This window comes from Paroedura picta, chromosome 2 (assembly GCF_049243985.1).
Source record: "Paroedura picta isolate Pp20150507F chromosome 2, Ppicta_v3.0, whole genome shotgun sequence".
In the NCBI taxonomy this organism is placed as follows: Eukaryota; Metazoa; Chordata; class Lepidosauria; order Squamata; family Gekkonidae; genus Paroedura; species Paroedura picta.
Window position 1 is genome coordinate 49,793,098 of NC_135370.1, and position 15,962 is coordinate 49,809,059.

Here is a 15,962-nt window from a genome sequence, read left to right on the forward strand (position 1 = left end):
GAGAGGTTGTCGAGAGGCATTTAGCTGCACTGGATGAGTTCAAATCCCCTGGTCCAGATGAAATGCACCCGAGAGTACTCAAAGAACTTTCCAGAGAACTTGCACAGCCCTTGTCCATCATCTTCGGAACCTCTTTAAGGACTGGAGATGTCCCGGAGGACTGGAAGAGAGCAAACGTTATTCCGATCTTCAAAAAAGGGAGGAAGGATGACCCGGGAAACTACAGACCAGTGAGTCTGACCTCTGTTGTGGGGAAGATAATGTAGCAGATATTAAAGGGAGCGATCTGCAAACATCTGGAGGACAATTTGGTGATCCAAGGAAGTCAGCATGGATTTGTCTCCAACAGGTCCTGCCAGACCAACCTGGTTTCCTTTTTTGACCAAGTAACAGGTTTGCTGGATCGGGGAAATTCGGTTGATGTCATTTACTTGGATTTTAGTAAAGCTTTTGACAAGGTTCCCCATGATGTTCTGATGGATAAATTGAAGGACTGCAATCTGGATTTTCAGATCGTTAGGTGGATAGGGAATTGGTTAGAGAACCGCACTCAAAGAGTTGTTTTCAATGGTGTTTCATCAGACTGGAGAGAGGTGAGTAGCGGGGTACCTCAGGGTTCGGTGCTCGGCCCGGCACTTTTTAACATATTTATTAATGATCTAGATGAGGGGGTGGAGGGACTACTCATCAAGTTTGCAGATGACACCAAATTGGGAGGACTGGCAAATACTCCGGAAGATAGAGACAGAGTTCAACGAGATCTGAACACAATGGAAAAATGGGCAAATGAGAACAAGATGCAATTTAATAAAGATAAGTGTAAAGTTCTGCATCTGGGTCAGAAAAATGAAAAGCATGCCTACTGGATGGGGGACGCTTCTAGGTAGCACTGTGTGTGAACGAGACCTTGGGGTACTTGTAGATTGTAAACTAAACATGAGCAGGCAGTGTGATGCAGCGGTAAAAAAGGCAAATGCCATTTTGGGCTGTATCAACAGAGGCATCACATCAAAATCACAAGATGTCATAGTCCCATTGTATACGGCGCTGGTCAGACCACACCTGGAGTACTGTGTGCATTTCTGGAGGCCTCACTTCAAGAAGGACATCGATAAAATTGAAAGGGTACAGAGGAGAGCGACGAAGATGATCTGGGGCCAAGGGACCAAGACCTATGAAGATAGGTTGAGGGACTTGGGAATGTTCAGCCTGGAGAAAAGGAGGTTGAGAGGGGACATGATAGCCCTCTTTAAGTATTTGAAAGGTTGTCACTTGGAGGAGGGCAGGATGCTTTTTCTGCTGGCTGCAGAGGAGAGGACACGCAGTAATGGGTTTAAACTACAAGTACAACGATATAGTCTAGATATCAGGAAAAAGTTTTTCACAGTCAGAGTAGTTCAGCAGTGGAATAGGCTGCCTAAGGAGGTGGTGAGCTCCCCCTCACTGGCAGTCTTCAAGCAAAGGTTGGATACACACTTTTCTTGGATGCTTTAGGATGCTTAGGGCTGATCCTGCGTTGAGCAGGGGGTTGGACTAGATGGCCTGTGTGGCCCCTTCCAACTCTATGATTCTATGATTCTATGATTCTATATCTTCCTTGTTGCTCTTATCATCGTGCTCTTTGGTTCCTGGCATCTTCTTACCACTTTCGCCTTGTGTATTCAAATATCTGAATAAAAAATTCACCTCTTAATTTCATCATTTTCTAACTCATTTGCATTTCTACTACCCCATTCCTTTGCAAATCTAGTCTTAGACCATATGCCTGAGGTCTTTTGTTTTATGTGCAACTCATAGTTTTAATTTCTTCACTGCCTACAAAAACTAACAAACAACTATAAAGTGTGGTGAACTACACAAATCTGGAAGAGGAACAGAATTTAACAGAATAAAAAGTATAAACAGAGGACAACAAGATGGGAAACAAGGAGCCTAACAAAGAAAATCACAGATGGAGTTAGAAAGGATAGAAAAGAACGTTGGAATAAAGAATGCTGGAATAAAGGATAAAAGATATGAGATTTTTCATGTATAATAACAAAGTCTCCCTTATTCTGGCTATAGACCAGAGATGTGGGGTGGAAGCTTTTCCTAGTTCTTTATCAACTTTCTGTTTCTAAAGATTCATTGTTTTCATAACATTAATAACAAATGGATACCATTGTAAATACATTAGGCAAGCTGGGCAGTTTTGAAGTGGTGAGTAATGTTTTTCAGGTGGTTCCCCCAAGGAATGGTACAGAAGAAAATATGTTTCATGGATTTGTAAATGCAGGGGGGAGGAGGGGGAATTAACCACATATACAAACATAAAAATCACAATCAAACCAAAGCTAAACAGTTTTAGATGTTTTTACTCATTCCCTGGATATTATCGTGTTATCCCTCATCTGATAGGGAGCTACTAAGTAATGCAAGTCATAATGAACCTAAGATGCCCATGTCACCTCCATAGAGAAGTGTTTTGTTGAAACAGACAGGCATATACCCATATAGCACATCATGCAGAGACCTGTAAGTATACTTAAAATGAGAGTTAACAATTTTCACTCATTTGAGTTGTTTTTCTTAAAACTGAACAGTGTAAGGGGAGTAAACGTGCTATTTATTGAAATAAAGCCTTTGTCTGAATATCATTTAATACACTCTTTATTTTCCATAATTAAATATTGCAATTCAAGTATTTATTACTGCTTGGGAACACAATTACCACGGGGTACTTTTTCAGTTTTGTTTACTAAATTTAGGTAAAAATAAACACTCAGATCATACTCTGCTTAGAACACTGGATTCACATTTTTCCAATTCAAATTCTTCCATTGGACATTGCTAGCTAGATTTTTATCTCCTGTTGGAAGCATATTAAACTAAAAACAATGTTTTCTCTAATGAAATATTTCATTCAATTAAAGTTTTGTCTAATAAGTGAATCGATGCTATTAAAGTTTGGGTTTCTTTCTTACTCAAAACCAACATAACTAAATTAGATTTAGACCAGTATAGACTTTTCTGATTCTGTTTCTTTTCAGAAAACCACAAACATGGATACATAGGCCATTTAAAGTGAAGGTGGATCAAATTCTTAAACCAAAAATTCTGAAGGATCCAATAGGGCTATGCAATGACCAAGAGTCAACTTCATAAATTATAGAATGAAGATTTACCTTAGTGGCATTCCTACAGTTTGTCTTATGGACAAATATTCCCTTCCCCAAGGCTCCTGGGAACATTAGAACTGCACACCAAATGGGCTTTTCTTCTCTAAGTACCGTATCTACCCACCATCTTTTCATAGGCTAAACTGAAGATGTTGGATCCAGCAAAACCCAGAAAAAATGGGGGGGAAGTGATGTTCTCCCATTTCTCTCCATGAAGACTTTACCCCCCCTTCCTGTTTTTACATTTCGATTTTTGAAGTTTATAAAGAAGCCAAAATAGTCTCAGTCTTAAAAGACAGGACACGGAGACAGAAAACAAATGGAAGAGATGAAAACATGTCTGTAAAATTGTCACTTGGAGAGAAGTAGAAGGAACCTGTGGTTGCTCAGCTTGGGCACCAAGATCAATAGAACCCAAATTCAGGAATATGTCTAGAGTAGAAAAGCCTGTTCCAATATATTTCCTAGCATTAAGATGTACCAGAGTCAGAGAACAACAATTTTCGTTCTTCTATCACCTTATACCATAACAAACGCAGATTGAGGTATGTTCAAACATGGGAAAGGGAGAATCTCCATGAAAGATAATTCAGATACAATTAAGGTTTCCCTAATAGCCTCAAGATGGATGGCCCAGCCTATCCCAATCTGACCAGCTCTTGTAAATTAAGCAGAGTCAGCTCTGGTTAGCACTTGAATAGGAGACTGCCAAGGAAGTCCAGAGTTGCTAGGCAGAGATAGGCAATGGCAAAGTACCTTTGTTCATTCCTTGCCTTGAAACTTCTATGGATTGCCATAAGTCAGATGCATCTTGATTGCACTTTCTATGTTATAGTCTGTTTAAAAGGGAAGAGGAGTGGAACAGGCCTGCTCTGGCTCGCAGGCCCATCTCACCCTGCCCTAAAAGATTTTTCCAGCACCTGGAGAGGCTTCTCTTTCTTCCTCTGGCAACCCGCTGCCACCACCTGAGCTTTGTATGGAATTGCCTGCTGGAAGGGTCAGGACTTCTAGCTTGCCTTCTAAGTTCTGAGGACTTGCATCTGTATGAGTGAAGGCTTTGCTTGTTTCAAAACTCCAAACAGAAAATTCTTCTCTGCACAGGAAGCGTTCACAATCTATCTATTAGGGAAAAGGAACGAGGTTGAAGTAAAATGAGCCCGTGACCTTATGCAAGACTGCCACTCAGAGAACACATGACTGTGATCTCTGTACAGGATCTGACAGATGCTGACAGAAAATTGTTTAATGCACTACCATATCTTGTATACATGGAAAGACCTGCTGTGCAGAGCACTTCCTATTAATCCTCACAGAGGAGAAATCAAAACTAGAAAAGCTGTGATACCTTATTGAGAATAGGTCAGGCTGTATCTGAAAGCACTATGACACACTTGCTAAAGTTAGACATGAGTTTTTACTGAGTGTTGCAGCTTGCCAATAGACATAGAGATTGCTGCAATGAGGGACTAACAGTGCCGTCCTAAGCAGAGTCACATCCTTCTAAGGGAGTTGAGGTCAATGGACTTGGAAAGATATAACTCCACTTAGGATGGCACTGTTAGTAACTGTCAACCCTAACGGAGACTGAATGAAGCTCCGGAAGGAAGTGCTATTTCGATCCACTATTAAACTGGTGGAGAATTGTCTCCTTGGGAAGGTCCAGGTGGAGCTGCTGCACTTCTTCAGAAGCTAGCCAAAGCAAATGGTAATGTCTGACAGTTATAATAATATAATATTTCTAACCTGCTCTTCCCCAAAGGTCCAGGCCAAATAACGACATACATAAAAACATTGATGAAATAACAAGAATTGATATATTAAATCATTGTGTATCCATATTAGTTCAAAACCACCTCTAATTTCCCAGTAAAGGGGGGGGGGGATGGTACAGATCTGAAATGTGGTGAGGGCTTGGCTGATGTTTTGGGCAGGGACATCATAATTTTGGTGTCATTTCTGGCCTCAATAATAGGCCTGGTGGAATAGCTCTATTTTACAGGCCCTGCAGAACTGCCCCAAGTCCTGCAGAGCCCTCATCTCTCCAGGGAGAGCACTCCACCAAGCCGAGGCCAGTTTCACATCCTAGGGGCTGGAGGTCTTAAGCAGGTTCTGTTGACTTGATCTTAAGCTCCTTTGGGTTTGTCATAGTGTTTCTGCACAGAACAATTATAAATATGAAAAGGTCTAGGATGGATCAAGTTTTTGTCGTTGTTCTTGCTGTTCAGTTTGAGCTGTTTTTAACTGCTTCCTAGCTGAGGCAGGAAAAGGATGGGAGTAGGGAAATTTAGATAAAATTTATTTTAAACATTCTGCTTCCTTTTCCAGAGGAATCCTTTCCAATTTTGGAATGTCCCTTTGCTTTTTTCCAATAGCAATCATGGTAACTAGTATTTTTCTTATTCCATTTATTACGTCTTTGCCTGGAGGCTGCAGCTTCCAATAGCAACTGTTCACTCCCACTTACTAACAGGGACGAGGGATTCTGCTAGCTTCAGTAAGCTCCACCCCACCCCTAATGATGATGATGGTGTAGAGCAGGGGTAGTCAACCTGTGGTCCTCCAGATGTTCATGGACTACAATTTCCATGAGCCCCTGCCAGCAAACGCTGGCAGGGGCTCATGGGAATTGTAGTCCATGAACATCTGGAGGACCACAGGTTGACCAAACCCGGTGTAGAGCTTTCTCATACTGAGAACCTCTTCCAATTACTGTCAGAGTGGACCAAGTTTTAGGAAGCAGCCGCAGCCAGACTAAGTGACCATAAAAAACATTTTAAAAACGCTTAGCTTCTTAATTTTGGCTGCCACTGCTCCTTACAACTCTTATCTAGTTCCCTTTCTGGGAATAACTGAAGGGACTTCATAAGATTTGGGAAGTTCTGCCCCCATTTGGTGGCAAAACAGAAATTCATACTGCAGGAAAGCAGAGGGATGCAGGAGTAACAAAAATGCTATTACTGAGATCTGGGGAATATCAGCAACTTAACCCCTGGGCCTTACTTGATATTTTTTTGTTGTGGTAGTGATGCCAATCAGTTTACCCCCATATGTATGTACTACAATTTTGTCAAAACATTACAAGGAACTGCAAAAAGCAGCTAGGATTAGGTTTTGAGCCAGAAATAGTTAGAAAACGGGGCCATTACAATATGAAATCCTGAAAGTGGTGAGGGGAGTATGACTCCCAAGTTTTTGGGATAATTCCTAAACATAACTTTCAAGATCTACTGTATACCTAAATGCCTTATTTATTCCAACCAAAAATACAAGTCTATTCTGTACATCTAAAAACAAAATTTAAAAAAATTAATGCCATAGTGTAAACAGATTTTTTTTGGGGGGGGGGAATCAAGCATGAATGAAGAGATCATCTGATATAGCAGTTAATCAACACTTACATTGGCAACAGACAGAAATGTTCCAGGAATAACATGTGCTAGATATAAGGAGATCACAGATCAAAGATGTGACCTCTGGGATCCCAATGGGCTAACAAAGCCTTTCTCAAGTTTTTTACCATTGATAAACCCCAGAAGTGGGGCAATCATGCTGAATATTGTTGAGAAACATAGCTGTGCATCACTGGCCTTTGAGAGGGGCAGGTGAACATGACCATATATGGCCCTATCACCTGATATATGTTTAACACCCATTCAGGAAACCTTTCCTGGGATGTCAAGAAACCCCACAGTTTCACAAAAGCCTGGTTAAGAAAGCCTGGGCTAACAGAACTACTCCTGGAACAAGTAGATCACAGCACGCTGAAAATGAAATCACAGGTCACCAAAGTCCGCAGAAAGAGGTACCTAAATGACAGAGGATCCAAGAAACGCTAGGGCAAACTAGGACCATCATGGGAGGCAACAAAGCTCCCTGAGTGCAACGGGGGGGGGGGGGGAAATAAGCCCTGTCAAAGCAAAGAGGAAGACGAGCAGGTAAAAATCAAGTAGGACTCTAGATGCTCAGTTAAGATGGCAATGCAATGCCATATAACAGAAGGGAAAGGTATTGTAACATTGCTTCCTCAAAGAAAAGGAGAAAAATGGCATGTAATGAAGATAGCATGTGTCTGCTTATAGCAGCAGATCTTGAGAGCTTGGCAGGTACCTTTTTGAGGCTAAGCTGTCTGAGGCTCCAAATCAATAGGGTCCTCATTTCCAAAACATGCCTAGTGAGAACCTGCAAGATTTTGCATAGACTCCAAATTAGAAATCTGTGTCTTACTGGTGAAGCTAACTGCACAGTACTTTTAATATTTATAGGCAGAGATACTAGCCAGGCCACTGTGTCCCAGAACAGCTGTGTCCCTGCCTTTTAGGGTGTTAAGTCTCTAGCCTTTCTTCCATCTTTAAAGTAGGAAGATAATCACTTTCTTAATGAATGGTTTTAACACATTGACTGTTTTGCTACTGGTCCATTTTAAAAGGTAGACCAGGTATAGTTGTAAATACATCTGGTTGCCTACTGTCTTGTTTACATTGTAATGTCCACAATTTATTTGGACAAACCTGCTCTTTCTATGTCCTCCTGCTCAATCTCCAAGCCATTATCTGGATCCATTCCAGATCTGGGTGTAAGATGGGACCTTGTGTCAGGAGGTCAGTCTTGAAGGAAGCTACTAGGGCAGCAGTCACCAACAATCTCAACAATTCTGCAAATGATGGTCTCCTTGGCCAAAATGGTGCTATGAAGATCACTTCTGCTCTTTCTCTAAGGAACTTGGCTCAGCACCCTGTTTATTAAAGGAAAGAAGCCATATGGGAGCTCCTGAGACCACTAGTGAAGAAGAGCATCTTTGCCCTCTGCTTGGTGGTCAAAGAACTTTGATAGGAATTTGGTGTGTGCCAAAGCAAACAGGTCACCTATTGGGTTCCCAAAATGGAGTCCTGGTTAAGAGGCTACTCTCCCTGATTGAGAGACTACCTTTCCAGGGCAGCCAGTCTGCTTTGGTATTATTCACCTTTTAGGTTCAATTCCATCCACTCAAAGAGATGTGCAGCTTCCTAGTAAAGAAGAGCCTCCCTGATGTACCCTTACCGGTTGATGTGGGCCTTTGCTGTTGTATTGTTGGCCCTCACTAGCTTGACTGCCCACTGCCAGTTTATGCTGTTCAGCTTCTCTGCTTGCGACCATTTTTCTAGAACAACCTGGCCCATGCAGTGTACTCTCCCCTTGGCCTGGCATTTGTTGTAACTACAATGTAGGGTGGCTGGAGGAAGACGACTCCATTCGATAGATTTTCCCAAAGAGTCCACCATTTCAGAGACCACTTGAGAATGGAAATTAGTAGAACCTTCCTATGATGTCTTTTGGCAGATTTCCTTTTCGTAATGTAACAGGGTACTCTGTAATGGCCTTGTACGGAAACTTGCCCAAGGAACCAGATCTGTGGCTAAGATCAATAAACACAGAATATGGGATAGGTGCATGAGACCTCTGAACATCACTTATTGCTTTCACAATCTTTGCCTGTTTTTCTTCTTTGGCCTGACAAGTGTCTATTCCTGGCTCCCAAGTGGTTCAGGTTCCTGAACTTAGTAAAAAAGCTCTTTTGGAGAGAGCTGTGTTCTTGCTGGAGTTGGGTTGTGTCCTTGCTATCTTTGACAGTATCACAGAGTTGCAAGGGATGCAAGGGTCATCTAGTCCAACTCCCTACAGAATTGCTCTCCAGTCCTCTGATTTTTTATGGATGGTATGGCATAAGCTTCCCTGTAATGCTGGCAAAAGGGAACTGGTTGCCATAGCTCTAATAGTAAGCATATTTTGAATTGCTTCCTGGAATAAAAGTGACCTCTGTTCTGATTTTGGAACTGGAGATGGTATGAAGTGTCACAGTTGGAAAAACAAAAATTCTATTTTGGAGCCCTTTTCTATAATGGAGAGAATTCAGCAATTGGTAGTTGACATTTTCCAGGTGTGGACAAACTCTTGCAGATGGCCTCCTACCCTATGGTCATGCTGTGGGTTTTTTCCTTACAGTCTGACTTATTTTGGAACTGCTTCTGCTGAAATCGGGATCAGCATCCAAAAGGGTGATTGCTTCTGAAGTCTCTGCCCTCTCTACATCTAGTGGTGTCCTCTAGGAACAAAAGGAGTGAAAGGATTTTCCTTTTTTGTTCTTATCCTTGCTAGGGGAAGTGGAGATTATAGCAGTTTTCTTTATTTTTTATCCAGGGTCCTTTCCCCCCAAATTGCCTGATAATTTCTCAGCCAATCAGTGTGATTTGGAAAAAGAGTCAACCACAGGTTCCATCTGACAACCACAATAGCTGGCTGAGTCCTTGCACAGACTTGCATAGCACCCTGTGAGGCATCCGAAGCAAATTGTGCTGCTTTTTAAAATTTTAAGTAGAGATCTCTTTAAGGTCAAGGGGTCAGGACCCAAATCTTGTATTGGGTGATCTGCTCAGATTATGATTGTCCAAGTAAAATTGCAACAGGACTGCTGAAGATCTGATTGCCCATGAAGCTGTTTTGTGCTATTTCTAAAGAGCTGTCTTTTTTTCCAGTTGACAGCATCCTTTAGTACATTGTCCCCATCCTTAGTCAGAATTGCTCTGGATGAAGAGCATGAACCAGAGAGACTTTGAGGTCTTCTGTCCCCTCAGAGAAGGCATAGAATATTTGTGTTCAAAGAACTGTCGCTGCCTGGAACGTTCCACCCTGCTCTTAACACATCTTCAAAGAATTCAGTGGAGATTTTTATACAGCTTTTAAAATAACCTTCAATCAAAATTATAGTATGTTGCGGAATTGGGTTTATCAGAAACTTTCACTTGATAGTTTAAGACAGTGATGACCTTCTTGAGAAGTCTTTGGTAATGCTCAGGTTGGAATAGTCTTGATGAACTTTATTTTGAATCTGAGTCCTCTCCCACCATTTGCCTTCCGGTATGGTGTAGTGGATAAGAGTGGTGGAGTCTCATTTGGAGAACCAAGTTAAGTTTTCACTCTTCCACATCTGAGTGACCTTGAGTCGGTCACAGGTTGTCTGTTGTAGGGAGAGAAAGGGAAGTTAATTGGAAGCCACTTTGAAACTCCTTCAGATAGTGAAAAGCTGGTGGTTAGTCAGCAAGGATATGTTACCTTCCCTTCAAATTCAGGGGAGCTTGGTCTGCTCAGCCTAGAGAGGAGACGACTGAGAGGGGATCTGATAACCGTCTTCAAGTATTTAAAAGGGTGCAAAGGACGGAGCAGAATTGTTCTCTCTTGCCCCAGAGGGACAGACCAGAACAAATGGGATGAAATTAATTCAAAAGAAATTCCATCTAAACATCCGGAAGAAGTTCCTGACAGTTAGAGCTGTTTCTCAGAGGTGGTGGGTTCTCCATCTTTGGAAATTTTTAAACCGAGGCTAGATAGCCATCTGACAGAGAGGCTGATTCTGTGAAAGCAAAGGGGTGGCAGGTTACAGTAGATGAGCGATTGGGATGTGAGTGTCCTGCACAGTGCAGGGGGCTGGACTAGATGACCCATGAGGTTCCTTCCAACTCTATGATTCTATGATCTGATACCACCACCAAGATACACTTTTTTGGCATGGTTGTGGCTTGCCTCACAGGACCTATAAATAAGGATGAAGATCTGTCCTCTTCTTCCTACTCCTCCCTGTATTGTGAGTTTTTCTTTGTACGAAATGTCTTGAGGAAAAGTTGTCTTTTGTGTTGGGTGAAGCGATTTCCCATGCTGGGACTGCACAGCCTGCCCTCTGATCCTAGACCTCCCTGGGAAGGGGGGAGCTCACTTTTTAAGTCTCCGAATACACTGCCCAGGGACCTAGAAGCCACCAGAAGTTCAGCGGATAAGTGCTTTTCTTTAATATAATCCTTCTTTAATAGAACACAAGACTTGGATCTTCTTCAATTTTTCTTCCTCCATGCTGGAATGAAAAAAATGGGGTAAGCTCTTTTTGTTGATATTGTTTGTAATCCACAGAATAAGAGCTAGGTTGGAGTGAACTGCTAGAGCTACAGGGCCTTCCAAACTGGCTTGCTCTGTCCTGGGAGAGCCACATATAGCCTTGCCTGAAGCTAGAGGAGGGGTGCCCTAACCAGTTTAGATGACTTCCCTCATCTGCAACTTAGTCTAATTCCACCAAGCAAGAAATATTGTGAACAAAAATGTCATAGCCATTACAGCTACTGAACAGGTCTTTACGCCACTTTAATTATAAGCCTAGTGAATCATCCTGCATAGATGAATTGGCTTTCAAAATGTATTTCTTAATGACTTTCCAGCATTTATTTTTGAGGTTTCTATACCACTTGTGACTGTTCACCTCCGGGCAGTATACAACAATAGATTTGGTACAATTCATATTAAAAACAACCTATATAAATTATCATTAGAATTAATAGTAAAACTTTAAAATTAAATAAATAAAATAAAATAATTACTTAAAATTGCTAGCCACAAGTGGCAAGGGAGGGGGGAAGGAGGGTAAAGGGAGGTCTGGATCAGATGTTGTATCAGTTTTTTCCACTGGTCTCAACCATAAGCTTGGTGGAAGAGCTCTGTCTTGCAGGCTCTGCAAAGCTCTACAACAGGGGTAGTCAAAAAGTGGCCCTCCAGATGTCCATAGACTACAATTCCCATGAGCCCCTGACAGCTTTCGCTGGCAGGGGCTCATGGGAATTGTAGTCCATGGACATCTGGAGGGCCGCAGTTTGACTACTCCTGCTCTACAAGCTCCATCAGCACCTGATCTCTTCTGCAAGCTCATTCCACCAAGTAGAATCCAGGGCCAAGAAGGCCCTGGCTCTGGTTGAAGCCAAGCGTACTTCCCTGTAGAAGATCTGTAAAACAAAGAGTTACAAAGTCTCTGGCCAAAGAGGCAAAAGTCAAAGAGAATTTGAAGAGCAAAATGCTCAAAGTATTAAAAACAAATAGTATATCAGCCACATAAGCAGCTGGGCCATTGGACAATTTAAGAGTGAAAGCAGCATTAAAAAAATAGGAAGACTGCACGGAATGTGAAAGAATTTTGGTGCATGCTGGTTATTGCTGTTTAGGACACTGGATAGTTTCCCATCCACCCTGGGACCACTGTTTTCAGGGACAAAATTTAAAGAACTGAGTCAAACGGTTGTGAAAAGAGATTGGTTGTGGTCCTAAAGCTATCAAGTCAATGAGTCTGGATAGCCTATGCCCAAGAGTTCTTCAAAAGGAATACCTACTTTGGAATTAGGAAGTCTAATGCCAATTTCAAAAAAAGGAATTGGCATGAGGTGGGTTAAGAAATCCAGGAAGTTACAGGCCACTTAATCTAATACGTGACTGGTGGAAACAATAATCAAAGACAGAATGAGTAAGCCTGTGAAGGAATAAGTTGTACTGAAGAAGAATCAACATTGCTTCTGCGAGGGAAATTGTAACTCACTCATTTTATGTAATTTTCAAAGTCCCTCATGAAAGGCTCCAACCATTACAGAGTAAGAGAACAGATCCTGTTGGAGATCACTATGAAAAAATGCTAAAGAGTGGGGTCCCCCCCCCCAATTTTCAGACGATATATACAAGGGGAGGGGGGGATATCTCATATATAGGTTTATAAAATTAAGCATAATATGAAAAAAGTATAGAGAGTTTGGAAGATCACCCAAAATTGGGGGCACACAATGACATTGTCCTGAATCTACTGTGCCCTCAGAGAAAATAAAACATTACTTTATAGAATACATTATTCACTAGTGGAACTCACTGCCACCACATGAGATGCAATGATGGCCACTAGTTTAAATGTCTTCCAAAGAGGATTAGACAACTGAATGGAGACTGGCACTGATTAAGATTAGCCATGATAGCTGAGTGGCACCTACAAATTTAGAGGCAATATGCCACTGAATGTCAGTTATGGAAGGCATTATTGGACTTCTGCTGTGGAACTTCTAGGGCATCTGGCCAGATGCAGTGGGAAATAGAATGCTGGTTTGATCCAGAAGGAATTTTATGGTACTCTTAAGTCATCCTTATACTTGTCTAGTGTTTTGTTTAATAGCAATATATTACGTATTGCAACAGTGAACTTGTAGCCTGCTTCCATGTATATTTTCTCAAAAGTAAATCCTGTTAAACTCAGTGGTTTTCCTTCCAAGTAGGAGTATACAGGATCAAGCATCAGATCATGGTTTCTAATATATTTCTTTGGAGCAACCTTCTATTGAACTCAACATAAGTATGGTAAGGACTGTAGCTTTAGAAGCTAAGATTAGTTCCCTACAGATGAAAAACAAAGTAAGCCCCCAAAAATGTTGATTGCTATACTAAAAAGATGATGCTCAGATTTGTAATGATCAGCTAATTGAATGTGTATTGTTAATCTGCCCTTAAAATTATTGGCAGCAACAAAATGAAAGGAAAATTACTCCACACATTAATAATTTTCACCAGTCATATTGTACATAGACTGATCTTGAGAGAGAAGCATTTGAGATTGCCTGTGAACCAAACTGAGCTTTTCTTATGCACTTGGAGCATACAAATAGTATCTCAGAATTGGAAAAGAAAAAAAAATTAACGTTCACAGCTAAACTTTTAAGTAAAAGTGCTCAATTTCCTTATGCATGAACGTCTAACATTTATTAACAAGATATTACTTCGCATTTTAAAAAACTTTGCCAGGAGAATGTGTCCGGCCTTTACAGTTTCAATTTTGAAGGCAAACTCCTATGGAAGTGCATCTCAAGTCTTCCCTAGCATTCCAAAACCATTCTTTCCCAATCTTTTCCAAATTAATCATACAAATGTATTTTATGTTTTCAAATCAGAGTTTTAAAAAAATGATGGAGACCATTCAGAAGACACAAATTATTTACCTACTGCTTCAAGTATTAGGTCAAACGGCATGCAACTTTGGCCAGATTCTCTGGGCCTATTGACATGAACATGCCATCTGTGCACATACCACAGATCAAACACACTTTGCAGGCTTTGGTAAACTGACTGCATAATATGATCTTGTTTCAAAATAATACACACAAAGCTGCATGCTCACAATAGAGTTGATAAACCATACAAAAATGACTTGTAACAGTTATTTTCTAAACTCTATCTTGACTTTCTGCAACTTGGTTTTCTCTGGACTCAGAACTGGTCAAGCTAAAATCCCAAACTTCCCTCAGAAACAAGCACTATTGCAATTAGTAGAAATTCCCTCAGAAAAAAAATACTATTTCATTTAATAGAATTTACATATTATTGGACTAGACAAAAAATTTAATCCTTGCATATTTATTACTCCCATAAATAAACAAGTATCATGTTTAAACTAGCAAACTGCAAAAGTAATAGTCCTTAGCAAAACCCAGAAAACATAATAAAGTTGACATCTTAACACATTGTGAGAACCATAACTACTTCAAACAAACCATCTAGACCCTGATCCTGCAGTGACTCGCAAACTTTGATTTCCTGGACATACTTTTTTTTTTTACTTTAATTGTAAGCTTTGCTTATATAAGCTGAAACACCAACCAATGCAAAAACAGAGGCAACAAGAAGTCATAAAAATGTTTCAATTTCATATTAAAATATTCTTTAAAATACAATATTGACTCTTAAGGATGAATGGCAAACCAAAGCTTTCCCCCAAAACAACTCTTGATACAGCACCTGCCTCTCTACATAGTAGAGAGAACTTCCCAAGACAACTAACAGTAAATATTAAGATAAAGCCCTCTCATAAAAACAGCAAATAGCAGTTTAGAATACGTGTACATGTACCGCAACTCACACATACACAAAACCAACGAAGACACTGGACCTGGCAAAAAAAAGCTAAAGTGGAGTAAGAGATTTTGTTTTTTTCAAAACCACCAAGTGGGAGGTAAGAAAAAATTGACATGTTTTGCCATGCAGAGTAAAACACAGAACTAACATTTTTTTCCAGGCTGAACCATTAAAAATAATAATCAAAGCACCAACCTATAAACCAAAGGGGGAAAAAATTGCTCATAGTCTCAGAACTGGGGGGGGGGCGAAAGAATCGGGAGGGGGACACACCAAACAGCCTCCCACCCACCCCAGCCCTGTTTGCCTCAGAGTGAAATTGCGCCGTAAGAGAAGGCATTGCTTCCCCAGCCTCCCCTTCCCCCCCCACAGAAAGGCTTACCTTGACGGCACCCCACTTTTATTTCCTTTCCTGGAGCAGCGGAGAGAGAGACACACACAAAGGGTAATAAAGGGGGAGGAGGGGAGAGCAGGGGGCTGGGGAACCGGCTGCTGCTTCTCGTGCGTGTGTGTGGTGTGAGGTGTCTCCAGCCAGGGCCAAGCAGCAGCACCAGCAAGCAGGGAACAGTAGTGGAGACGGAGCCGAGGCTGTGTTGCTAAGAGGCTTTAGGTCTCTCTCCCTCTCTCCTCTGACGGCCAAAGCGGGGGAAGAAACTCTCCTTCTCTTTGCCTGGGTCTCTCTGGGATCCTCTAGCCAGGCTCAGGGTGGGGGAGAAACTAGACTCTCCTCAGGCCGAGCCCTCCCCCGCACACCGAGGCAAGGTGGAATTAGTGCTCTGTCCCTTTAACAATATAAATAAAAGGTCCCCCCAGTCTCCCCCTTCCCTCTCTTCTTCATCATCAGCTGCTGCTTGTTGAGGCTCTGCTTCTGGCTGGGAGAAAGATGGGAGGCTGTCACTGCGCATGCGCCCCAAGGGAGCGAGCGGGGTTGAAGGAGGGGGGGAGGGAAAAAAGGTTGCCACCCACAATGCGCCGCGCTCTCGGCAGACCCGGAAAAGGATCCCGCGGAGGGGGAAAGGGGGGGAGGAGGAAGCTGAGGAAGGCCGGGAAGGCGAGGAGGAGGGGGGAGCGCGCGAG

The 15,962-nt window shown here is 41.8% G+C and overlaps 1 protein-coding gene across 5 annotated transcripts in view; it reads right to left on the reverse strand.

Annotated features, from left to right (window-relative positions):
• MBD5 (methyl-CpG binding domain protein 5) overlaps nucleotides 1-15,918 on the reverse strand; it is a 180,663-nt gene extending 164,745 nt beyond the window's left edge. For 4 of the 5 annotated variants that reach the window (XR_013228094.1, XM_077320116.1, XM_077320113.1 and 1 more), the window contains exon 1: nucleotides 15,268-15,918. The gene's annotated coding sequence lies outside the window, so the exon portion shown is untranslated. The remainder of the gene's footprint in view (nucleotides 1-15,267) is intronic. The other variant, XM_077320117.1, reaches the window with a different exon arrangement.
• Nucleotides 15,919-15,962: the final 44 nt, after the last annotated feature.